At 37.8% G+C, this 26,902-nt stretch overlaps 1 protein-coding gene across 5 annotated transcripts in view; it reads left to right on the top strand.

Annotated features, from left to right (window-relative positions):
* The window catches only part of osp (myosin phosphatase Rho interacting protein outspread), a 442,634-nt gene that overhangs the window by 271,554 nt on the left and 144,178 nt on the right, over window positions 1-26,902 (top strand). The gene's annotated exons all lie outside the window — the stretch shown is intronic.

Genomic DNA, 26,902 nt, shown 5'->3' with positions numbered 1-26,902 from the left:
CCTTATATTGGCCAACAAAATAAAAAATGATGTATAAACCTTTTAATTTGTTATAAAAATCATTTAAAAAACAACTTCAATTTTATTGCCACAGCCTACCAATAATCGTTAATAAGATAATATCAAAAAATATTTATGATCCATTTGAAAAAAACAAATAAAATTTCTTGTGGGGCCATATAAAATTACACAACCTTCCTTTACCTCCCCATTATAACATTGCATTCATTGCCCCTTTAATGTAGATTGTTTTGCCATTAAACAGTCTCTCCATTAATAAATTAAAAAGTTAATTTTAATTATAGCAAAATTTCAAATAATTGCAAATAAATTTGCCAATGCGAACGTCGACGACTGGCAACATAATTCAATAAAACCGAATAACGATTATTTCCATATTTGGCACAGATAAATGATTTATTTGTCTACTATTTTGGGTGATTTGTTTGTTTTGCTGTTTAGCAATCTGACAGGTTTGGTGTAATTATCTTTTGATGTGATCACAATCTTGGAAATTGTAAATATTGGAAAATATTTAGAGCATGTAACTGTTCAACTTTTTTTACTATGACGGCCGGCAATATAAAATGATGTCGATAGAATAATTATGGTTAAATTATAATTGCCATACTATATGGGTGCCACCGCGGTACAGTGATTATTACGTCCGCACACTGAATGTCCTGGTTAGATTCAAAGGCCAAATAACATGAAGAAATTTTCAACGGTGGCAAAAACCCTTCAGCTTTATGTTTTGGCAGATATTTCGTAAATATTCTTAAGCCATGAAAAACTTCTCTACAAAAAAAGAACAAACACGAGGCCAGGGATGAGGCCTGTTCCTCTAAATCACAGCCGACCAAGAAGAGGGCACACCAAATTCTGAATATTGGCATCTTTTGACAGTGTGTTAGTAAGGTTGTATGCACGCATGCAGCAAAACAACAAAAAATCAAAACATATACTTTCTATTGTGTGCTCTTACGTTGCGTTCGGGTCGTACGTGTGTGAATTGCCGAAAAACTTCGTAACTTCAACAATACCAAAGAACGGCATTGCTCTAGATTATCGTATTCTGCTGCACCGAGAAATAATTCCGCTGCTAGAGCCAACACGACCGGAACCATTACCCCACACCTTCTTTTGCCACGAGTAGAATAAATGCTTGAGGAAGCCGTAGAAATATTGTCCAGTACTTTACTTTAGACTTCGGAAAAAAATGTTAGAATGCAAAAATGTTGCCATATTTTTCACAGAAATAACTGCGGTGCTCATTAATGATAAATATTACAGCAATCGCATCTCTATCACCACAAGTGAGGTGGAATTCTGCATAGTCAGAATTTCAAGGGATGATGGGCCCACTGTTTTCTCTACAGCCTTATATTGTCGACCTGCCAATAACTTCAGGTATAAGATCTTCAGTCGTTATTTAATTTAAGTTTAACGGGCAAGGTTCTTATCTTAGGAGATTTCAGCGCCAAACACCAATCGGTTCAGACACAAATGCCATAGACAGGACTCTGGCAAAGTATTTAATATATTGTCCCAATATTCTTATATTTTTATCTGACTCTCCCACACGGCCCAATGATATATCGGGTTCGCTTAATGAGTTGTTCCTGCGGACCCAAATCTGCCTTTTGTTGGAGGTAAAAGCGCGGTTACAGCATTTGACTTCAAAAGAAATCACATAGCTTTGGAGATAATCCTCAACATGAGTGGCTTTAGAGATCGCTTTCAGGGCAAACTATGGTAGGGGTTCACAGAAATTTGTGTGCCATCACTTGAAGAGATAGACTCAAGTGTTAGTAATTTAGAACCAATATTTAGAACATGTCCTTGGGTGAGAAAGAAGGCGAATTTGGAAGGCGAATTTGCAGCACAATGCGCAGAACGAATGATCCCTAGCGAGTTAACACTTTTAAAGCGGATGTAAGGAATCATGATCATATTATTTGTGTTTCGATCCGCAATTCCGGAACTTCTTAGAGGGTATTCGGGTAGATAAGAGAACCTTCACTAAGGTCAAGGCTGAAGCAGCAATGACCTCCATGGACCTATTTGATAGACACAATTGAGGCATGGCTCTTGCAAGCAGACGCGCCTGAAAGTCTAGTGGATTAGACAGGATGCCAGATGGCATAGCGTTGAAAAGAAAGGATCGATTTTATTATTATTATTTTTTAAGTTTGCTTGTTAAGGGGAAGATCATTTTTAATCTTAATTCTTATTAATTTTCTAGTTGGAGTTGAGCTGGATGATCGAAGATTGTTTTGCAAGTGAAATAGGAAAGCCGAACCCACACAACCACAAGGTTAGTTAAGCAGTTCATCAAACATATCGGCTGTGGGAGTGGCTCCTTTGATTTCTCAACTGCCGTTTCCAATTCATGACAAACGCTCTTTAGCGCAGCCTTTGGAAGTCATGAGTTTGGCTTTGAACGCTAACACGTCGTGATAACATTTTCATATGTTTTTCGAGTACGTGAGCTTATTTTGTTTCCTTTCTATTCCATTAAAACCACTCACTGAACCTAGAGAACTTTACAAAAACCCGGAAAAAAACTGTGGGCGTACTCATGTTGAAGAAAGGTTCTTCATCCTACGATTGTGGTAGCAACCACCTCATTTCTATGCTTTCAGGTTTGGGGAAGCTGTATGAATCTTTCATATTCAAACGCCTTAAAGAGATAGTTGGAGACAAAGGAAGCCTAAAGGACTGTCAGTTTGGCTTCAGGCAGGAACACTCAACGCCTCATGCCCTTACGGTCTTCTCTTTTCTGACCCAGGAGTTTGACCGCAGATATGATACTATAGCCGTTGGAGTTGATTTCACCAAGGCCTTCGACTCAGTGTGGCATGGCGGAATCTTGTCTATGCTGAAGTAATTTGGTTTCGACGCCAAGACATGCAGATTCGTGACGAGCGTCCTAAAGGCCAGGAGTTTCATACGAGGGCTACAAGAAAAGTTTCTGTCTTAAGCGTCAAAATAGTTTTATTATTTTCTAAAGTATTCTCAAGCATGACTTATATAATTTTGGAAGCGCTCAGGCCTATTGCCGACGCTCTTCTTCCACTCCGATTGAGACATCTCCAAATCATGGTTTTTGAACGCTTCAACAGCTTCTGGCGACGAAAATTGGTCCATCAATTCCACATTTTGTCCCATCAAGAAGGCGCTGATTTGAATCGATGCACTCTCGCCGTGGTTATCCACGTCGAAAGTTGTGAAAAATTATCGGACAAAAATTTATGATTTTTTTACTGTAAACAACACAACACATGGTCTATGTCAAACTGTCCTGAGTTTAGGCCAAAAACTGTCAAACTTTCCAAAAAAAAAGTCAAATGGCGTATTGTTACGGAATTAGCAAATAAAACGAGGTTTCGTTTAGATTACGATTCTACAATGCTTTATTAACGATACTTTACTTATTCGATTTACTTTTATTAAATCAGGAATTACGTCATTACTAGCTGACGATTTTAATTCGCGGTCTGATTTACAATTTACTCAATTATCTGCTTCTCTCCTGTACTTCTACTCGCTCGCTGATGTATATACTGGTCTATCATCCTCAATCTAGGAAGGTCTGCTATAGTCAAGCGAAATACTAGCCGCAAATACACATACAAACAGACTGATGAATGTAAACAACAAATGGGACAGAGGTAATAACTAAGAGATAGCAGAAAGGACAATAATGAATGAGGCCACAATGCAGCGAAAACTGTTATAACTGAATGTAACTAGTGCGTTTGAGTAAATTTAGATCATAGGTGACCAAGAAGAGAACGATCAAAATGAGAATGTATTGTAGAAAACGCAATTATTGCAAATGTATTAGAAATTTGGTAGGCGAAAACATGTGTGTAAATTGCCAAAAAACGTCGGCACCGCTGTGCCAAGCGTGAACGCATATGATTTAGGTGAGTTTCTGTTAATTTAAAACAGTGTTAATCACCACTGGGCTCGCGAGCCGTGTCTGTGTGAACACACTAAATCTCAATTGTGGTGAGTTTAAACCAAGGGGAGGCATTGTGACTCACAAGAGAGCCCATTTGCTCTAAGTGAGCGTAAATTTGTTATCGCTCACAGCCTGTGTAGATGCTAACACGTTGTGAACAACAACAAATTTTCGCTCATTGAGAGCACAAGAGAGACCCAAAAACATTCTCTGCCTCACTCTGGTTTAAACGTTACTCTCACCACCGATCATCTTCTTTGTTTTAGCACTGAATTAACGCACACGATGTTTATCTAGAGAGGGATAGATAATCTCGTGTGTGTGCCCAACACAAACGGAGCGGTTGCATTTGTAGTTGTTGGTGAACACTGATTTATGAGCTTGAATTGTAACGTACGTTTAGCAGCAACAACTACTGTAATTTAGGGCTGCTCATTTCTTCACGGTAGCGTAAATTGAGAGTAAGCTTCAGTCGTTGTTTGGCCTGCAACGGAGAAACACATTTTCAATGTGAGCACCCCTGCTGTAATTTACACTGTTTACGTAGCTAATTGTTTTTGTACTCACTCTCTCTCTCTGTCTCATTTATATTGACTATTTAGTTATGCTTTCCAGGACAGGCAACATCAACAATTTCAACAGTGGCAAAATACCACTCAGTAATCTTGGCGACATTTCGTGAGTATTTCAGCCATGTAAAACTTATCTACAAGTGGTGTCTTAAGGCACGCCGTTCGGACTCGGCAATAAACAGTAGATCCCATATCATTGAGCTAATATGAATCGGGGTGTACTCATTGATATGAGTGAAGTCTTCTTCTCATTGCGACGTCATTCAATGTGCATCTTGATCTCGTTTGAACATTGTGACAATCTCTTAGTTGAAATAGAATCCTTCATAAAAAACGGGGGCTTAACGGAAGGGCGATTGAGTTGTAATTCAGATCGTGATTTAAAACCGTCAGTGTAAGTTTGGTAAAGATTAATCTGAATAGAGTAAAGCTGCAAGCTTACTACAGATAAGCTTTGTGCTTAGTAAAGCAATAAAGACCTGTGTGGATAACGTCAATAAAGCTTTGAGAATCGTAATCTAAAACTTACCCTTGTTTTATTTGCTACAAATGGTATCTGTGAATAAAACAACGTCTACACTGAACTAAGTTAAACCTTAACCCTTCGTTGGACACCAATATTGTTTGGCATATTCGTAACACATGAATCTGGCCAGACCCATATAACATTTACAATTTTTTAGTAAACTAAATTAACATTTTCATATAAAAAGTTGTAGAATATGTTTAAAGGACCCTAATCTTTAATAAATAATCCTTATTTGTCAAAAAACATGCCGAAAAACTATAAATTTAAATGATATTATCAAGTTAGTAAAACAGGACATATGCCTACGAAGTAAAAAAATCGTAGATTTCTTGTCTCTATGCTCGAAAATCCTATTTATATTTCATTTTGAAGCACTATATTTTAGTTTTGGCCTATTATTCAGAATGAAGAGTGTCTATTTTATAGCTTTACAGCTTATTGTAGTGCAATAAGCATGATATCAAGAGGTAAATAAAGGCAAATATCCTAAGGATTTTCCTTTAATTCATGTGGAGAATTGTATATTTGGACCAATCCACCCCATAAAAAGAGCAGAAAAGCTAAGTAATGGGTTTTATTAGTTCAGTTATGTGTATAATTGTCTAGAATACAAGTGTAACCCTATTTGCAAGGGATTTTGTTAGGTTGTGGTACGCTCACTGATTTCAAACCCATATCCTGCTTTTGCGATCTTTTTATGTGCTATTTTGAAGACATGGTAGGGTGAAATGCCACAAGTTTCATAAAAGGGTATTCATTTTGTCAAATAATGTAGGAAAAGTCAAATTTTAAGAAAAATTTCGGAAATTTTTCAATAGAAAATGGGTGGGGTCTGACCAGACTCATGTGTTACGAATGTGATATGTATGTCAAAAAATCCTTGTAGCTCCTTTTCTGGTGATCCTTTTGACTTCAAGTTTCCTTCATTTGAAAGGTAAGAAAATTTCATGAAGCTACCTGGAATCTCAGCTTCATAGCTTTATCGTAACCCAGTTTAAAATGCAAAATAAAATGAAAAAGGCCTGGCCAGACTCTGGTGTCCAGCGGAGGGTTAATTCCGTAACAATATGTTTTCCTCCCCAGCAAAATTTGAAGGAAGGGGTTCTATGCGATGACGTGATTTCAAGGCATATTTTGCATTGGTTCAAAGCAAGTCGTGAAAGATCCGATCTTTTCATTAGCATTTAAACCCATGCAAAGGAAATCGTGAAAGATCCGATCTTTTCATTAGCATTTAAACCCATGCAAAGGAAGTCGTGAAAGATCCGATCTTTTCATCAGCGTTTGAATCATTTGTACAGATCACTATAAACAAACAAGTCGATTTGTACATCCCTAAATGTAGCGACATCAAAACAAAAGAGTATACATTTCCAAAATTGTTGTTATAAAATTACAAATTAAATGTAGGTTCACGAACTAGAAACTCTTAAAGGAGTGCTGTTGGAGTCCATGTCGAGATGTGAACTGGTGATGAGAAGATAATAGAAAAGCTTTTGTAAGATGAAAGAAAATCAGTGGCTGAGAGTGGACGAAGTAAACTCTGTTGCGGTGCAGCGGCGGTGATAAAATTGAAATTTTGGGTGTAAACTTTATGCTGATAAATTAGTTCTAGTTATTTCATGAATTAGTTTGAATTAATAAAGAGTTTGGTTTGTCATGAAAATCATATTTCAATACAGAATTTTCCATTTTCCAAACAAGACATGAAAATGTCATGCCAAAGGGTTGGTGAAAATTACATGTCAAAGCATTGGTCAAAATGACATGCTTAGGGTCCGACAATGAATGTCATCTTAAGATCCGAAAATGAATGTTATCTTATGGTGGTCACGCTCATATAAAATTCCTGAGTAAAAATGCTAAAAAGATGACATGCCAGATTACTTGCACCCATGATTCAATAGCATCCTTGGCATCAAACATTTTGCTGGGTCAGCATACCATGTAATTCTTCAAATATGTATCTTGTCGAGCACTGATTTTTTTGAATGATGATTTTTGAATTCACTTATTTAGTACTGGAATAAACCTGTGAATCTTGATATTTTGATATCTTTTAAAATATTTCCACCACAACATCTTTTCTAGTCAAAAACCATTGTCAGCATCCCAATAATATTGAAATCATCATAAAAGCTTTCAAAACTGCTTTTGTCATCTACCAAAACTCCACTTAGTTTTGAAATTAGAGATCTATTATGAATAGATTTAGGTAAATTTATGCCCATCACTCTTGTTATTGCTTCGGCAAGGCCTGATCAAATCCAAATAATAATTTCGATTTACTGTTTCTAAATTTCAAATGTATTTATGAAATAATGTACGCCTTGTTTTTTAAATTGTGTGGTGCATAATTTTATAAAAAATCACCTCCCTTAATGATAAACTCTATCTCCCATTTGGTTTGACTTCTCCTTAACTCGGTGTGGTGCATGATTTTAGGGGCTCGAAATGAAAACAAAACATAATTAATTTTTTCATGCGTAAAGTTAAAAAAATGATTGTATTTCTTGGTCAGTATAATAAGCTCCCTAATTCAAGAAAAAAGTGAGATCAATAGAGCACCTCTCCTTGGTTTGACTTTTGTTTACCCCGTATAATTTCCACCTCAAATTTGATTATGTGTTGTTGTTTGGTTATATTTATGAAATTATAGTCTCCAAACTACTAAAACGGAAATTGAAAAATGTTATGTTCCTTTACCTCTCCACCCCTATAAAAATTTAGGCACTTTTTTCCAACGTTGCCTGTGTACACTGCTGCAACAAATTGTAATTACATTTAATATATCCAAATTGCAAATTATTATGACTTGACGAAAATTTAACAAGCAAAATCACGATAAACGCATATAAACATTAATTTTTAAGAGTTATTGATGTTGACGTTGACGTTCAAAATTAATTTTGTACATTTTAATTGAATTGTACAATTTACTGCAACAAACAACATTTAAATTGGTGGGGGTTTTTATGTATAAACGTTTCAAAAAATCGATTAATTTTTCGATGGAGGAATTTTGAAAACCATAAAATTGATTATATGGGTTTCAAAGTTTTTATTTATTTTATTTTTTGTGATCGATTGGAGGCGGCCTTTAGCATGCAAGTAATTTAACAAAGGAAAGTAATTATGGTCCTGAGAGTGACAAAATATTTTTATCGATTTGTATACGTACGCCATTTGGGCTAGAAGCTTATCGTTCTCCTTGATACAAAAGCTGCATCATTTCATTAATTAATTCTAAATTAGCACATTTTTGAGTCTTCCACTTAAAGGTTGCCCTAATTAGGTGCATGTTTATGCAGATAAAACAAACAACTATGAATGGTCCTTCGACCCACAAAATATAAAATTTTTTTGTGTCAATAATTTAATGAAACTCTTCGCTTGTACACAAATGAATTGATCATTAAATTTAATGATAATATTCTTTATGCAATTTTTCGTATTAACCCAAATAATGAAAACAACAACATCAGCACCACTAACAGCCGCCACAACAACATCGCTGCCGCCGATAATAATATCCAGAAAACCTCAGTGGTAGTGGCTTGCATAACCTCAAAATTGGCAAAAAGAATTTTAACAAAGATCTTTAATCAATTTTAATTTTCGCTGTTGTTGTTTGTTCTCTGCTACTACTTTAGCTTACCAAGAAGCAGCATCTATGGAAGATATCCAGCGTATTCTATTGAGTCCAAACAGCCAACCAACCATCTAAACCAAACAAAGAAACCATGAAAACAAAATGAAACATAACCACAAACCCAGGTAGCAGTAGAAACAAAAAATTCTATCAACATCATAATGCAATTCCTTTGGTGGTGCACCACCATTGCACATAGTTTCGTCTCTTTGATTGCTTCCACTGCACTGCAATGTTTGCTGTTGTTGTTGTTGTTGATTTAGCTGCATTACAGCACTCATTCAGCCATTAAATGCCGTTATCTACTTATTACACAATAAAAACACTATGTACCATGCCAAAAACAATAACAACAACAACAACAATATGATCAGTAAACCTCAACATCATCCATCGGTAACAGCTATACGGACCGGGCTAGCCTAAGCGTCCGTCCGTCCATCCATCCATCGATCGAAATAGGAAAATAAAACACAAGGAGGAGAGAAAAAAAGTTACAGAACCACTAGCATAGTTTAGAGCTTTGAGACCTAATTTCACACACAGCAACTTTTGCAGAGAAGTTGATTTGATCGCGGTGTGGTGGTTTTCTGGTAAACTGGCAAGAAATGCGCCAAAATGCCGCCGCCAAGGAAACCGAAACAGCCAAACAAACACACAAACCAACCAGCCTGATGGTTGTTTGGCTGTGCAATTGCATTGGCCGCCAAATCAAATAGCAATGGAAATGCTAAAAAACAACAACAAAAACTTACCGAATGGTAGCCAACAATAATACTATAACGTAATAAAACATTTAGAACGTTATGTATTACGTTATGGAGTTTTGTTTTTTTGTGTAATTCAATTTTGTTGTTTTTATTTTGTTTTGCTCATTTTATTCTCCTATGCGAAAAAAGCGAAACGCAAGCATTGCCAATAGCAATACACCAACAAAAACGTGGTCTTAAACAGACAACAACAACAAGAAACATATTTTGCACATAACAAGGAGGAACCGGGAGGAGCATTAGCGTATAGAATTCTATCCACAACAGGATTTAAGGAATTTATTTTTAATACTCTCCTTTCTATTTCGAGGGCATAGTGGCTCACAAATCTTCCTATAAGAACGTCCGTTGCTCTTCCAGTAAGGTACGTTCACTGGCCTTCCTTAAAAAGGACCAACTGGTCATCCAATAGAAAGGCCTACTGGCCTTCCCATAAGATATACAGATCTCCTTACACGAAATAAAAAGTGTTTCTATAGACTATTTTTGAAAGAATGGGTCCTTCAATAGACCCTTTCGGAAAGAAAGGGTCCTTCTATAGACCCTATCGGGAACAAAGGGTAATTCTATAGACCCTTTCCGAAAGAAAGAGTGCTTCTATAGATCCTTTCGGAACAAAAGGGTGCTTCTATCGACTCTTTCGGAAAGTTTGTTTGTATAGACTCTTTCGGAAAGAAAGGGTGCTTCTATAGACCTTTTCGGAAAAAAGGGTGCTTCTATAGACCTTTTCCGGAAAAAAGGGTGCTTCTATAGACCTTTTCGGAGAAAAAGGGTGCTTCTATAGACCTTTTCGGAATGAAAGGGTGCTTCTACAGACCTTTTCGGAGAGAAGGGGTGCTTCTACAAACCCCTTTAAAAAGAAAGGATGTTTCTATGGACCCTATCGGGTAAGAAAGGGTGCTTCTATAGACCTATTCGGAAATAAAGAGTGCTTCTACAGACCTTTTCGGAGAGAGAGGGTGCTTCTACAGACCTTTTCGGAGAGAAAGGGTGCTTCTATTGAACTTTTCGGAAAGAAAGGGTGCTTCTATAGACCTTTTCGGAAAGAAAGGGTGCTTCTATGGACCTTTTCGGAAAGAAAGGGTGCTTCTATAGCCCTTTTCGGAAAAAAGGGTGTTTCTATAGACCCTTTCTAAAAGAAAGGGTGCTTTTATAGACCCTTTCTAAAAGAAAGGGTGCTTTTATAGACCCTTTCTAAAAGAAAGGGTGCTTTTATAGACCCTTTCTAAAAGAAAGGGTGCTTTTATAGACCCTTTCTAAAAGAAAGGGTGCTTTTATAGACCCTTTCTAAAAGAAAGGGTGCTTTTATAGACCCTTTCTAAAAGAAAGGGTGCTTTTATAGACCCTTTCTAAAAGAAAGGGTGCTTTTATAGACCCTTTCTAAAAGAAAGGGTGCTTTTATAGACCCTTTCCAAAAGAAAGGGTGCTTTTATAGACCCTTTCTAAAAGAAAGGGTGCTTTTATAGACCCTTTCTAAAAGAAAGGGTGCTTTTATAGACCCTTTCTAAAAGAAAGGGTGCTTTTATAGACCCTTTCTAAAAGAAAGGGTGCTTTTATAGACCCTTTCTAAAAGAAAGGGTGCTTTTATAGACCCTTTCTAAAAGAAAGGGTGCTTTTATGGGACCTATCGGGAAGAAAGGTTACTTCTATAGACATTTTCAGAAAGAAAGGGTGCTTCTATAGAATTTTACGGAAGGAAAGGGTGCTTCTATAGAATTTCTATGAGTGTTTCTATGAACCCTATCGGGATGAAAGGGTGCTTCTATAGACATTTTCGGAAGGAAAGGGTGCTTCTATGGACCTTTTCGGATAGAAAGGGTGCTTCTATAGACCTTTTTCGGAAAGAAAGGGTGCTTCTATGGACCTTTTCGGAAAGAAAGGGTGCTTCTGTATAAACCCTTTTGGAAGGAAAGGGTGCTTCTATAGTCCTTTTCGGAAATAAAGGGTCCTTCTATAGATCCTTTCGAAAAGAAAGGGTGCTTCTATAGACCTTTTCTGAAAGAAAGGGTGCTTCTATAGACCCTTACTGAAAGAAAGGGTGCTTCTATAGACCCTTTCGGAAAGAAAGGGTGCTTCTATAGACCCTTTCGGAAAGAAAGGGTGCTTCTATAGACCCTTTCGGAAAGAAAGGGTGCTTCTATAGACCCTTTCGGAAAGAAAGGGTGCTTCTATAGACCTTTTCGGAAAGAAAAAGTGCTTCTATAGACCCTTTCGGAAAGAAAGGGTGTTTCTATGGACCCTATCGGGAAGAACTGATGCTTCTATAGACCTTGTCGGAAAGATAGGTGCTTCTATAGACCTTGTCGGAAAGAAAGGTGCTTCTATAGACCTTCACGGAAAGAAAGGGTGCTTCTACAGAGCTTTTCGCAAAGAAAGGGGGTTTCTATAGATCTTTTCGCAAAGAAAGGGGGTTTCTATAGATCTTTTCGGAAAGAAAGGGTGCTTTTCGGAAAGAAAGGGTGCTTTTCGGAAAGAAAGGGTGTTTCAATAAACCTTTTCAGAAAGAAAGGGTGTTTCTATAGACCTTTTCGGAAGGAAAGGGTGTTTCTATAGATCTTTTCAGAAGGAAACGGTGTTTCTATAGACCTTTTCGGAAAGAAAGGGTGCTTTTCGGAAAGATAGATTGCTTTTCGGAAAGAAAGGGTGCTTTTCGGAAAGAAACGGTGTTTCAATAAACCTTTTCAGAAAGAAAGGGTGTTTCTATAGACCTTTTCGGAAGGAAAGGGTGCTTCTATAGACCTTTTCCGAAAGAAAGGGTGCTTCTATAGACCTTTTCCGAAAGAAAGGGTGCTTCTATAGACCTTTTCCGAAAGAAAGGGTGCTTCTATAGACCTTTTCCGAAAGAAAGGGTGCTTCTATAGACCTTTTCCGAAAGAAAGGGTGCTTCTATAGACCTTTTCCGAAAGAAAGGGTGCTTCTATAGACCTTTTCCGAAAGAAAGGGTGCTTCTATAGACCTTTTCCGAAAGAAAGGGTGCTTCTATAGACCCTTTAGGAAAGAAAGGGTGCTTCTGTAGACCCTTTATGAAAGAAAGGGTGCTTCTATAGACCCTTTAGGAAAGAAAGGGTGGTTCTATAGACCCTTTAGGAAAGAAAGGGTGGTTCTATAGACCCTTTAGGAAAGAAAGGGTGGTTCTATAGACCCTTTAGGAAAGAAAGGGTGGTTCTATAGACCCTTTAGGAAAGAAAGGGTGGTTCTATAGACCCTTTAGGAAAGAAAGGGTGGTTCTATAGACCCTTTAGGAAAGAAAGGGTGGTTCTATAGACCCTTTAGGAAAGAAAGGCTTCTTCTTTAGACCTTTTCGGAACGACATTTTCCGAAAAAAAGGTGCTTCTATTCAACTTTTCAGAAAGAAAGGGTGATTCTATAGACCTCTTCGGAAAGAAAGGGTGCTTCTATAGACCTTTTCGGAATAAAGGGTGCTTCTATAGACCTTTTCGGAATAAAGGGTGCTTCCATTGACCCTATAGTGCTTCTATAGACCCTTTCGGAAAGAAAGGGTGCTTCTATAGACCTTTTCGGAATAAAGGGTGCTTCCATTGACCCTATAGTGCTTCTATAGACCCTTTCGGAAAGAAATGGTGCTTCTATAGACCCTTTTGGAAAGAGAGGGTGCTTCTATAGACCCTTTCGGAAAGAAAGGCCATTCTATGGACCCTTTCAGAAAGAAAGGCTGTTCTATGGACCCTATCGGGAAGAAAGGGTGCTTCTATAGACCTTTTCGGAAAGAAAGGGTGCTTCTACAGACCTTTTCGGAAAGAAAGGGTGCTTCTACAGACCTTTTCGGAAAGAAAGGGTGCTTCTACAGACCTTTTCGAAGAGAAGGGGTGCTTCTATATATAAACCTCTTCGCAAGGAAAGGGAGCTTCTATAGACCTTTTAGAAAGAAAGGGTGCATCTATAAAACTTTCCGGAAAGAAAGGGTGCTTCTATAGACCTTTTCGCAAAGAAAAGGTGCTTCTATAGACCTTTTCGCAAAGAAAGGGGGTTTCTATAGATCTTTTCGGACAGAAAGGGTGGTTCTATAGACCTTTTCGGAAAGAAAGGGTGTTTCAATAAAACTTTTCGGAAAGAAAGGGTGTTTCAATAAAACTTTTCGGAAAGAAAGGGTGCTTCTATAGACCTTTTCGCAAATAAAGGGGGTTTCTATAGACTTTTCAGAAAGAAAGGTTGGTTCTATAGACCCTTTCTGAAAGATAGGGTGCTTTTCGGAAAGAAAGGGTGCTTCTATAGACCTTTTCGCAAAGAAAGGGGGTTTCTATAGATCTTTTCGGAAAGAAAGGGTGCTTCTATAGACTTTTCGGAAAGAAAGGGTGGTTCTATAGACCTTTTCGGGAAGAAAGGGTTTTCTATAGACCTTTTCGCAAAGAAAGGGGGTTTCTATAGATCTTTTCAGAAAGAAAGGGTGCTTCTATAGACTTTTCGGAAAGAAAGGTTGGTTCTATATACCCTTTCTGAAAGATAGGGTGCTTTTCGGAAAGAAAGGGTGTTTCAATAAACCTTTTCGAAAAGAAAGGGTACTTCTATAGACCTTTTCGCAAAGAAAGGGGGTTTCTATAGATCTTTTCGGAAAGAATGGGTGCTTCTATAGACTTTTCGGAAAGAAACGGTGGTTCTATAGACCTTTTCGGAAAGAAACGGTCGTTCTATAGACCTTTTCGGGAAGAAAGGGTGGTTCTATAGACCTTTTCGCAAAGAAAGGGGGTTTCTATAGATCTTTTTCGGACAGAAAGGGTGGTTCTATAGACCTTTTCGGAAGGAAAGGGTGTTTCAATAAACCTTTTCGGAAAGAAAGGGTGCTTCTATAGACCTTTTCGCAAAGAAAGGGAGTTTCTATAGATCTTTTCCGAAAGAAAGGGTGCTTCTATAGACTTTTCGGAAAGAAAGGTTGGTTCTATAGACCCTTTCTGAAAGATAGGGTGCTTTTCGGAAAGAAAGGGTGTTTCAATAAACCTTTTCGGAAAGAAAGGGTGCTTCTATAGACCTTTTCGCAAAGAAAGGGGGTTTCTATAGATCTTTTTTCGGAAAGAAAGGGTGGTTCTATAGTCCTTTACGGAAAGAAAGGGTGGTTCTATAGTCCTTTTCGGAAAGAAAGGGTGGTTCTATAGACCCTTTCTGAAAGAAAGGGTGCTTTTCGGAAAGAAAGGGTGTATATGAAGGTCTGCAGGCCTTCTTACAAGAAGTTCCACTGATATTCCAATAAGGAAGCTTATTGGTATTCCTAACAAGCGACCTACCTGTCTTCCAATAATAAGGCCTACCAGTCTTCCTATAAGATGACGTACTGATCTTCCATACAAATACCCACTAGCCTAATGGACCTCTTGGCCATTAAACACAACAATAGCTTCTTGAAAAAGAATCATTAGTCGTCTTCTGTCCTATCCTATAGAACCTTGTAAAGTTTTAATCCTCTTTTTTCATAAATTACACCAATTCCAATTGAAATAGGCGCCTATTTTCTTCAAATTACCAACTAACAAACGAATAATTTCCTTTTGGCCACCACAAAAGCCAATCTATTTCAACTCGATTTCCATTAAAGGAAAATTTCCACATGATGGTCGAGGATATTATCCCGCTCCACTCTCCTTATAACAATCAAAATTACGGAAATACAAAAATAATGACTTCTTTTGAAGTGAACTGGCCAAAGTGATACCGACTTATATGCGCCACCGTTGATTCGTTCATCTTTACTTTTTTTGTTCATTTTGGTCCTCATCAAAATAATTCTAAGCTATTTCGTGTTGCTTAATGATGCAAAGATTTGCTTCTACTGCTAGTTCATTTGACGATGATGCACTAATAAGATCATAAAAGAAAATTTCCATGTAAAGCAAATAATGAGATTTTTCCCTTTCATCTTTCCATGGGCACTTTTAAATTTAACCCTTCCTTGTATAAGAAAAAAAAAAACAGCATTAAGGAGGTGTCTTTGTTGTTAGCAGCGTTTCAGGCAAGGTAGTTGTTACTTATGTGTGTTTGTTGTATTATTTTATCTAGAAAGAAAACATAAAACTACCGGAATTTGAAATCTATTGAGAACTGCCCCCTAATAAGGATGATAATGATTTTTTTTCACTCCCCATTTATTTTTTGTTCTTTTGTTATATCTGTTTTGAAGACCAAAGAGAGATTTCAATTGCTTCTTATAGATACTCTACATTGATAGTTACAAACGCAAAACATAACCTGAAAAGATGTAGTGTTGTTAGGGATGCCATTTGTTAGAATTATAAATTCATACCAAATTATTATACAAACAACGAGGTAAAATAAAATTTATTAAAATATCCACTAATTTTATAGAAAAAAATAGTCCTGAGATTCCCAGGATTTTTTTTCTACAGAAAAAAATAGTCCTAATGTTCCCAAAAAAACAGTCCTGAGGTTCTCAGGAATTTTTTTCTGTAGAAAAATAGTCTTGTGGTTCTCTTTAATTTTTTTTCTATAGAAAAAATAGTCCAAGAGTTTTCAGAATTTTTTTCGAAAAAACTAGTCCTGGGTATTCAGGCTTTTTTTCTATAGAAAAAATAGTCTTGAGGTTCTCAGAAAATTTTTTCTATAAAAAATAGTCCTGAGTTTCTCAGGACTTTTTTCTACAAAAAAAATAGTCCTGAGGTTTACAGGATTCTTTTTTCTATAGAAAAAAATAGCACTGAGGTTCTCAGGAATTTTGTTCTATAAAAAATAGTCCTGAGGTTATCAGGAAATTTTTTCTAACATGTTGCTGACATGTTGCAAAATATTTTGATTTTGGTGTTTCTTTGGAAAAGCCGAAAAGTGAGTGTGATTCTCATTCATATGAGAATACTAGACACTTAAAGAGTTCGGTTTTTCGCTAAAAAGGCATCATTTCAAAAACTGAGAAGCCAATTGATAATTCCCTTCGCCGGGATGAAATCATGATATTGGTAGCGATCAGTAAAATTTTGCAACACTGTCAGTTCGTTTTGAAAAACATTACTCTCTGTAATAGAGGGTAATAAATGAAGTTGAGCCAATGGGGGAATACTCCACTCAAACAATCGAAAAAGAAAAAAAAAATAGTCAGGGTTTTTTATAGAAAAAAAATAGCCCTGAGATTTTCAGGAATTTTTTTTTCTATAGAAAAAAATAGTCCTGAGGTTCTCAGGAATTTTTTTCTATAGAAAAAAATAGTCCTGAGGTCCTCAGGAATTTTTTTCTATAGAAAAAAATAGTCCTGAGGTTCTCAGGAATTTTTTTCTATAGAAAAAAATAGTCCTGAGGTTCTCAGGAATTTTTTTCTATAGAAAAAAATAGTCCTGAGGTTCTCAGGAATTTTTTTCTATAGAAAAAAATAGTCCTGAGGTTCTCAGGATTTTTTTTCTATAGAAAAAAATAGTCCTGAGGTTCTCAGGATTTTTTTTCTATAGAAAAAAATAGTCCTGAGGTTCTCAGGATTTTTTTTCTATAGAAAAAAATAGTCCTGATGTTCTCAGGAATTTTTTTCTATAGAAAAAATAGTCCTCAGGTTCTCAGGATTTTTTTTTTCTATAGAAAAAATAGTCCTGAGTTTCTCAGGAATTTTTTCTATTGCAAAAAATAGTCCTGAGGTTCTCAGGATTTTTTTCTATAGAAAAAAATAGTCCTGAGGTTCTCAGGAATTTTTTTCTATAGAAAAAAATAGTCCTGAGGTTCTCAGGAATTTTTCTATAGAAAAAATAATCCTGAGGTTCTCAGGAAAAAATAGTCCTGAGGTTCTCAAGAATTTTTTTCTATAGCAGAAAATAGTCCTGAGGTTCCCTGGAATTTTTTTCTGTAGAAGAAAATAGTCCTGAGTTTCTCAGGATTTTTCTTTCTATAGAAGAAAATAGTCCTGAGTTTCACAGGAATTTTTGTCTATAGAAAAAAATAGTCCTGAGGTTCTCAGGAATTTTTGTCTATAGAAAAAAATAATACTAAGGTTCTCAAGAATTTTTTTCTATAAAAAAATAGTCCTGTGGTTCTCAGGAATTTTTCTATTGGAAAAATAATCCTGAGGTTCTCAGGAAAAAATAGTCCTGAGGTTCTCAGGATTTTTTGTCTATAGAGAAAAATAGTCCTACGGTTCTCTTTAGTTTTTTCTATAGAAAAAAAATAGTCCTGGGGTTTTCAGATTTTTTTTCTAAAAAAACTAGTCCTGGGTACTCAGGAATTTTTTTCTAAAAAAAAAATAGTCCTGAAGTTCTCAGGAATTTTTTAAATTGAAAATATTTTCGACCTATTCTACTTGAAAACTTCCTAAAAGACGAACTCTAATAATATTGTTGTTGTATTGATGTTATTGTTATTGATTTCTTGTCTTAGAAACCACCTCCCTAGTGAGGCAAGCAGTAAGTTAGTCAGCTATCCAGTCAGCAATTGTGGGTTTTTGTGTGGCAAATAATCTTGGCCAAGATTGCGTAGAATCAAGATGAAATACTTTGTTGTTTTTTATGTTGAACAAAGTCAAACTTCTTGTAGAACACTAAGATATACAACAAAAGATAAATGCAATGTCGGAACTATAGTCTGTCCGTGTATGTGTGTCTGACATATTCCCCCAACTGACAGACAAACGAACAGATACATGATGCATGATGGTGTGTAGTACATCATCAAAAAAATACTTCCTGATTCTGTAAGATGAGTGACTGGTGGAGGTTGGTCGGCTGGTTAGTTGCTTACAAGCATTGTGTGTGTAGTTTATGTTTCATATTTGTCGTATGACTTGTCTTACATACGGGATATTTTTCTCTTGGCTCGTGAATCTAGAGTAGATTCATAGAAAATTAAACAGGAGTTTGTAATTTGAATGGGTGTGTGGGTCGGTTAGAAAAATGTGTGTTTAAGGAGCTTTTTCCAGGCGGCGGATATGTGCAAAGTCATTAGGGAAAATTGAATTGGAATTAATTTTGGTTGTTTGCAGCTGAATGCCATAATCAATAACATAACTAGAGCGTTATGAGCTTCCAGAAACGGGCTAATGTTGGACCTAATACCTGAAGCACAGCTATTTATCGGCGGGATGTATTCGTTAAGTAACTCTACCTCGGCAGTTCCACACCTGACTGCTACTCCCATATATTCCATGTACGGGTCATTGGAGCCAGGCTCAAGCGAGATAGGTTTGTACTGAACAGACGGGTGCAATAGGAAAGATAATCCCCCACCTCCACTTCTGGTGGCATCCTTCCTTAGTACGTTGTAGCCATCACAACGCTGTAACCTGCAGTTGTTGTTGAGCTTAGTTTTCTGCACCGCCGCGACCTCGATATTCTTCCGACTCATGAAATCCCCTATTTCCTTAATCTTACCGAGGTAAGTCCATTACAATGAAATTGCAAAAAGGATGCACTTTCAGGGTGTGGAACGACAACGGTTGGTGTTAAGAGCTTCTTACAGTATAGCAACACAATGGCATGCTTTCGTTGCAGTACCTGCTCGGGTGTTACCGTAATGGACATTTTAATACCACCCTTGCCAGACATATCAATAGGGATCTGCATGATGTGAAAGGAAAGGTCCAACGTTACAAGATAGAACCCGTAGATCAGCAAGCCTATCAAGAAGGTTTAAATAGCATTTACACAGATGCAGTCGTATATGTCATAAACAACTATCGTGTCAATGAGGTCCCCGGTGAATATACCCCAACTATCACACCTGAGAATCTTCGGCTGGCACGACAAACCCGAGAATGGATGGTACAGCCGTCCAAATTCCTATATAACAAGGATCGATGACACCGAGCAAAACATCTGCCCAGCATGCGGCACAGAGCCGCATGACACGCTGCATCTTTCCAACTATCCTGCCAAGCCTACTCAACTAACCCCAGTAGACCTGTGGTTACGTCCCATCGAAACGGCCACATTTCTAGAAGTGAAAATGGTATCGAGAAAATATTTTTCTTGAATTTTAAAAGAGAATTAGTATCCAGAAGCTGTTGAGAACCCAGTTTGTCGGCATTGAAACCCCTCCCACCCAATAAATTCTCATTTCAAACATTATTATACCTCTACCCCCTTCACCCTTGACCATTATTTCAACTCAATACATTCCTTATAGCCTTCCTTGAAAAACAAACCAAATTAGAATTTTATTTGGGGAGTGATCGCGCTAGCTAGCTATCCGCAACTTATTTATTCTACTGCAGGCAACAAATAGAGAAGGAGGAATGTTGTTAAAAATATAAATAAAAATCGATTAGTCACTGTTTGGTGAACCGTGCAATTGTCAAAGATTATTTTTCATTTTAGAGAACGTCACCGCATTGCTGTTAGCTGTTGGTTGGTGTTGTGTTATTGTCGCCATCGAAATGTTGTTGTACATGCAACAAAAAGCGGTAAGCGGTTAACCACAACGAAACAGCAATAACAACACCAAACTACATATTCATCGTTCATACGATGAGTTGTTGTATGTTGTTTGCCGCACCATTCAACAACAACATACACATGTACATACATATTTCTACATTGATGGCCATCAGCGGCAGCAGCAACAGCGTGTGGCTAAAAGTGCCGCAATAACATGATCCATTGCCAATATAACCGAATAGTAATAGAGAATTCATTTGCTGCCTGCCTGCATCTAACCTCCCCACCTATCTGTCCACCCGATATGTGTTGCTCACATATTTCAATGTGTGCGAATGTGGCTTTTTCTAATTTAATGGCTAGCAGTAGTAGTTCTAGATGTAGCCTTAGAATTCCACCGTAGGCCATCATCTTTTTCCAATCATTAATTTTTTACACCGTGACGAGGGGAGGCAAACCAAAATTCTTTTGCAGTGATTAATTAAATGTTGCAGCTATGATGGTGCAAAATACCGGCTGTTCGGTTAATTGAAGATATGGATTGTTTTTGTTCGCTTGCTGCACCCTACAGGTGATGGGTTGGCATTAGGAGGCATATAGATGACTGTGATGACTTTTGTTTACATCATGAAATCTTATTTAATAGAAGGAAGGTCAATGCATCCTTCAACATTCATCACTTAATTGCAGGAAATAGACGGATCTGACAGAAGTCCTCGAATAGAAGACTATTAGGTCTTAATATGAAATATCTTATGGTTTCACCTTTAGAACTTTGAAATCTTCCCGTTGAACACTTTAAGCCCTTCTTACAGAAGACTTTGACGTCTTCTAGCTGAAAAAATGGAATTCATCCCACAATAGATTTTGAAGTCTTCTCACAGATGACGAGAGAGAACCTTCAATTCTTTCTCATACAAGACCTTGAGAACTCATCATAGAGAGATCTTCTAATAGCATACCTTGAGGTCTTCTAATAAGAGGCCTTGAAGTCATATTATAGGAAACCTTGCGATTTTCTCATAGAAGGCCTTCATATGTTCTCTTAGAATATATTAAAGGTTTTCTCATGGAAGATCCTGAGGCCTTTTCATAGAAGACCCTGATGTCTTCTAACAGAATACCCTCAGGACTTCCATAGAATATAATGGGTGTTCTCATAGAAGACCCAGATGTCTTTTTATAGAAGATCCAAAAGTCTTTTTATAGAAGATAAAAAGGTCCCAGTGGTCTTCTTATGGAGGGCCCACAGATTTTCTTAAAGACCGAGAGGTCTTCTCATAGAATACCTTAAGGTCTTCTTCTTATAGAAGACTTCCAGGACTTCTAAAATAGGAATTTGGGTTCTTCTCATAGTCGACCTGAGACCAAGAGGTCCTTCTAATAGTCTGTAGTCTTCCAATAGAAGACCCTGTAGCCATCATAGAGAATACTTTCAGGTCTTCCCACAGAAGACTCTGATGTCTACTCTTAGAAGAATCTGGAGTCTTCATATGGAAGACCTTCCATCCGCAGGCTCTAAAGTCTTCCCCTAGAATACCTTGTGGTCTTCTCATAGAAGACTTTGTGATCTTCTGATTAGAAAACCTTGTGGTCTTCTCATAGAAGACATTGCGATCTTCTGGCTAGACGACTTTGATGTGTACTCATAGTATACCTTGAGGTCTTCTGAAAGACACCTTAAAGTTTTCTGATAAGATACCTGGAGGTCTTCTAATAAAAAATTTAGAGGTTTTCTCATAAAAGACCTTGAGGTCTTTTAATTGAAGACCCTGATATCTTCCCATAGAATATTTCAAGGTCTCCTATAAGAAGACCTCAAGGACTCCTATCAGAAGATCTTCAATCAGAAAACCCCAACGTCTCCTATAAGAAAGTAGACCTCGAGGACTCCTATCAGAACAGCTAAAGGTGTTCTATGAGAAGGCCTCCAGATCTCGTATCAGAAGGCTTCAAGATCGTCTTATTGGAGGTCTCAATGTCTACAATGAGAATTTTTCTTCACTGAGAAGAGGTCTTCTCAACAATGAGAAGAGGTCTTCTCTACAATGAGAAGAGGTCTTCTCAACAATGGGAAGAGGTCTTCTCAACAAGGAGAAGAGGTCTTCCCAACAATGAGAAGAGGTCTTCAACCCACTGAGAAGTGGTCTTCTCAACAATGAGAAGAGTTCTTCTCAACACTGAGAAGAGGTCTGCTCATTGTAAACCTTGATTCCTCCAATAATAAGATCTTGAAGTCTTCTGATAAGATATCTAGAGTCTTCTGAAGAAAGACCTTGAGGTCTTCCAGTAGAAGAGCTTGAGCCTTTTTATAGAAGACCTTGAGGTCTACTGACAGGAGTCCTTGAGGTAATTTTATAGGAGACGTTGAGGTCTTCTAATTGAAGACCTTGAGATCTTCTGATAGCAGTCCCTGAGGTCTTCTTATAGGAGACCTTGAGATCTTCTCATTGAAGACCCTGAGATCTTCTCACAGAATACCCTGAGATATTTTCATATAAGAGCTTGAGGTCTTCTCATAGTAGAGCTTGAGGCCTTCTCATAGAAGAGCTTGAGGTCTTCTCATAGAAGAGCTTGAGGTCTTCTCATAGAAGAGCTTGAGGTCTTCTCATATAAGAGCTTGAGGTCTTCTCATAGAAAAGCTTGAGGTCTTCTCATAGAAGAGCTTGAGGTCTTCTCATAGAAAATCTTAAGGTCTCATAGAAGACCTTGAGGTCTTCTCTTAGAAGACCTTGAGGTCTTCCCTTAGTAGACCGTGAGGTCTTCCCTTAGTAGACCGTGAGGTCTTCCCTTAGAAGACCTTGAGGTCTTCTCATAGAAGACCGTGAGGTCTTCTCATAGAAGACCGTGAGGTCTTCTCATAGAAGACCGTGAGGTCTTCTCATAGAAGACCGTGAGGCGAGAAGACCTTGAGGTCTTCTCATAGAAGACCTTGAGGTCTTCTCATAGAAGAGCTTGAGGTCTTCTCATAGAAGAGCTTGAGGTCTTCTCATAGGAGAACTTGAGGTCTTCTCGTAGAAGAGCTTGAGGTCTTCTCATAGGAGAGCTTGAGGTCTTCTCGTAGAAGAGCTTGAGGTCTTCTCATAGGAGAGCTTGAGGTCTTCTCGTAGAAGAGCTTGAGGTCTTCTCACAGAAGACGTTGAGGTCTTCTCATAGAAGACCTTGTGGTCTTCTAGTAGCAGACCTTGAGGTCCTCTCATAGAAGAACTTGTGGTCTTCTCACAGAAGACCTTGAGGTTTTCTCACAGAAGACCTTGAGGTTTTCTTACAGAAGACGTTGAGGTCTTCTCAGAGAAGACCTTGAGATCTTCTCATAGCAGACCTTGAGGCTTTCTTAAAGAAAACCCTGAGGTCTTCTCATAGAAGAGCTTGAGGTCTTCTCATAGAAGAGCTTGAGGTCTTCTCATAGAAGAGCTTGAGGTCTTCTCATAGAAGAGCTTGAGGTCTTCTCATAGAAGAGCTTGAGGTCTTCTCATAGAAGAGCTTGAGGTCTTCTCATAGAAGAGCTTGAGGTCTTCTCATGGAAGAGCTTGAGGTCTTCTCATAGAAGAGCTTGAGGTCTTCCATTGAATAGCTTGAGGTCTACTCATAGAAGAGCTTGAGGTCTTCTCATAGAAGAGCTTGAAGTCTTCTCATAGATAAGCTTGAGGTCTTTTCATAGAAGACCTTGAGGTCTTCTCATAGATGAGCTTGAGGTCTTCTCATAGAAGAGCTTGAGATCTTCTCATAGAAGAACTTGAGGTCTTCTCACAGAAAACCTTGAGGCCATCTCATAGAAGAGCTAGAGGTTTTCTCATAGAAAACCATCAGATCTTTCCATAGAAGACCTTTAGGTTCTCCCATAGAAGACCCTTAGGTTTTCCTATAGAAGACCCATAGAAGAGATCTTGAGGTCTTCTCATATAAAATTTAAAGGTATTCGCATAATAGACCTTGAGGTCTTTTAATAAAATACCATGATATCTTCTCATAACAGACCCTGAGGTTTACCCATAGTAGACCATGAGTTCTCCAATAAGGAGATCTTGAGGTCTTCTGATAAGAGGACCAGAGGTTTTTTCATATAAGACCGTGATATCTTCTTATAGGAGGCCATAAGGTATTCAAATAGACGACCTTGAGGTCTTCAATTAAAAGACCTTGTGGTCTTCTCATAGAGTTTTTGAGGTCTTCTCATTGAAACTCTTGATATCCTATAGAAGACTGTGATGTGCCCCGTAGAAGACCATAAGTTATTCTCCTTTAAGACCTTTAGATCTTTTCATAGATGTCTTCTCATAGAACACCTTAAGGTCTTTTTATAGAGGACCCTGAAGTATTCTCATATAATACCTTGAAGTCTTGTGGAAAAGGATTGAAGATCTTCTTAAAGATGACCTTAAGGTGTTCTCAAAGATGATTTTGAGGTATTCCAACAGAAGACCTCTATGGGAAGATCGTGAGGTATGAGAAGTCATGGAGGTCTTTTCCATGACAGATAGATCTTCCTGTCGAATTTATCTATGGAAAGTCTAATAGAAAACATTGGCATCTTTTTATTGAAATCCTTAAGATGTTCCCATAAAACTTGAGAAAACCAACATCTCATAGAAAAATTTCTTTTGTTTTCTTTGAGGTCTTGTATTTAAAGATTTTCTTCAAAATACCTTTAGGCCTTCTTCGAAACGACCCTAAAGTACTCTATAGAAGAACAAGAGGGTTCCTGTCAAGTCATTTTGGTCTGGTGCGATTGGAGTTGCCGGCTTCCTATGAGAATACCCACGGTCCACTTCTTGGAATTAGTCAATGTGTAGTCGCTAGACTTATCCGAATTTCTGTCATTGTAACTAAGTTCGAGAGTGTCCCACTGCTTATTTACCCTTTGCTTGCTTAAACTTTGTCCGGTTAAGCTGGACGACAGATCTGTTGACTAACTTAGGGATTCTTTGGGATGTTTCAAGTAAAGCTCGTAGCAATGCTTTGCTACTTCCGCCAATGCGCAGTGGGTTTCGAAGAATCTCACCTTGTGTTTCCCTCTGAAATTCCTTTCTCCTTACAGAACATTCGATTATTTGGTCCGTTCTCTGATAAGAGGATCTTCAAACTCTCTGGAGTTATTACAGTTGTCATCCTCATAGTCAATGCACGCAAACAAACGAAACGATTCCCATACCATTCATACAAAGTCACAAAGTTTTCATTTTTTCTGAATAGTTTCGTTCTCAAAACAAAACCCCAAACTTTTCAACTGAAGAAGAACAAAACTGTACGATTGCTGAAATGTACTTCGGATATGCTGCTCCGAGTTGTTTCATTGACGAACGAAACAAAATGAATGTTGGAATTAGTCAATGTGTAGTCGCTAGACTTGTCCGAGTTTCTGTCATTTTAACTAGGTCCCGAGAGTGTCCCATTGTTTATTTTCCCTTTGCTTGTTTCAACTTTGTCCGGTTAAGCTGGTCGACAGATCTGTTGACTAACTCAGGGATTCTTTGAGATGGTTCAGGTAAAGCTCATAGCAATGCTTTCCTAGTTCCGCCAATGCGGAGTCTGTATCGGAGAATCTCACCTGGTTCTTCCCTCTGAAATTCCTTTCTCCTTACGTAACATTCGATTATTTGGTCCGTTCTTTGCTGAGAGGATCTTTAAACTCTCTGAAGTTATTACAGTTGGCATCCTCATAATCAATGAACGCAAACAAACTAAACGATTCCCATACCATTCACACAAAGTTTTCATTTTTTCTGAATCGTTTCGTTCTCAAAACAAAACCCGAAACTTTTCAACTGAAGAAGAACAAAACTGTACGATTGCTGAAATGTACTTCGACCATGCTGTTGCGAGTTGTTTCATTGACGAACGAAACAAAATGAATCGTTTGCAAAAGTTTGCTGTGAGATGTGATCAATGCCACATTCAGGCACACAAACATTTGATTACTTAACAAACCTATAAACTAGCATCACATACTTGGAATATACTGCGGTGGATGTTTCAATTAACCACCAAACGTTTGCAACAGTTTGCAATGTATTGAACGGTTTCGTTTTCTATAAGTTGTTATGAAGTTGAGAAGTTTTAATTTTTCGTTTTGTTCGCACTCACGAATGTAAACGAATCGAAGCGAAACAGCGAGTTCGGTCAACTTGGGTTATGTTTCGTTTTGTTTTGTTCCTATGAAAAATACGAAACGAAATGTTTGCAAACGTTTCATAAAGTTTTTTGTCAGTACGTTCTCATAATTGACGAAACTTCGGTATTCTGAGGAGATGAAGTCGGAATGTCTAGTTTATAGTACGATGGTCATATCCAAGAGATTTTAGCTGTGGCACACTCTAATTATTTAGGTGTTAACATCTTGTTCGCCCTACACAACGCTTATTTGTTAATCTGGTCACCGTTATACCCAGAATGTGTAACTCATGCCGTGTATTTCCTGGAATTAAAGTCAGCACTTGTACTAGCACTACTACAGCACTTGTACAATTCATCCACCAAACAATGAAAACATTTCGGTCTCGGAACTCGGAACGAAAAAAAAAATAAAAAGAGACACGAAAGAGAAAGATTCGTTGAACTATTTCGGTCTCGGAACTATGTGGAACGAAAATAACGATGAGAGAGAAAGATTCGTTGAACTATTTCGGTCTCGGAACTACTTGGAATGAAAGGAACGATGAAAGAGAAATATTCGTTGAACTATATCGATCTCGGAACTATTTGGAACTATGGAACTACTTTAAGGAACTAGTTCCTTTTGGGAAAAGGAACTAGAAAGATCGATCCGCTCCGGGAACTAGATTGCCTAACTCTAGTAATCACCATAACTCTCAAAGCTGCTGCTGCCGAAGAGAATTACATTTGAACTCGATGTAACTCTGTTCCCGTAAGCGAACCTGCTCTTGAAAGGCAACCTAGACAATAAATGCGGTTGTGACAATTCCAGTCCTACTGGTTATCCTTTTAGCTCTGTCAGTCCCTGAAAAATGCTTTTAAAATTTCAGCCTTGTAACAACCGGTCGGTTATTTTTAAAAAATCTTAAAAGTTCATGTTTTGAAGTGCTGCTTGCCCTGCAACAAAACTAGAGTGTCCTTAATAATCTTGAGTCAACTTACGTTCGGT

This window comes from Musca autumnalis, unplaced genomic scaffold (genome assembly GCF_047663935.1).
Source record: "Musca autumnalis isolate F117 unplaced genomic scaffold, ASM4766393v1 scaffold_2, whole genome shotgun sequence".
Classification (NCBI taxonomy): domain Eukaryota; kingdom Metazoa; phylum Arthropoda; class Insecta; order Diptera; family Muscidae; genus Musca; species Musca autumnalis.
Note: the sequence above shows the minus strand (reverse complement) of the source record. Positions and strands in the feature narration are given on the sequence as shown.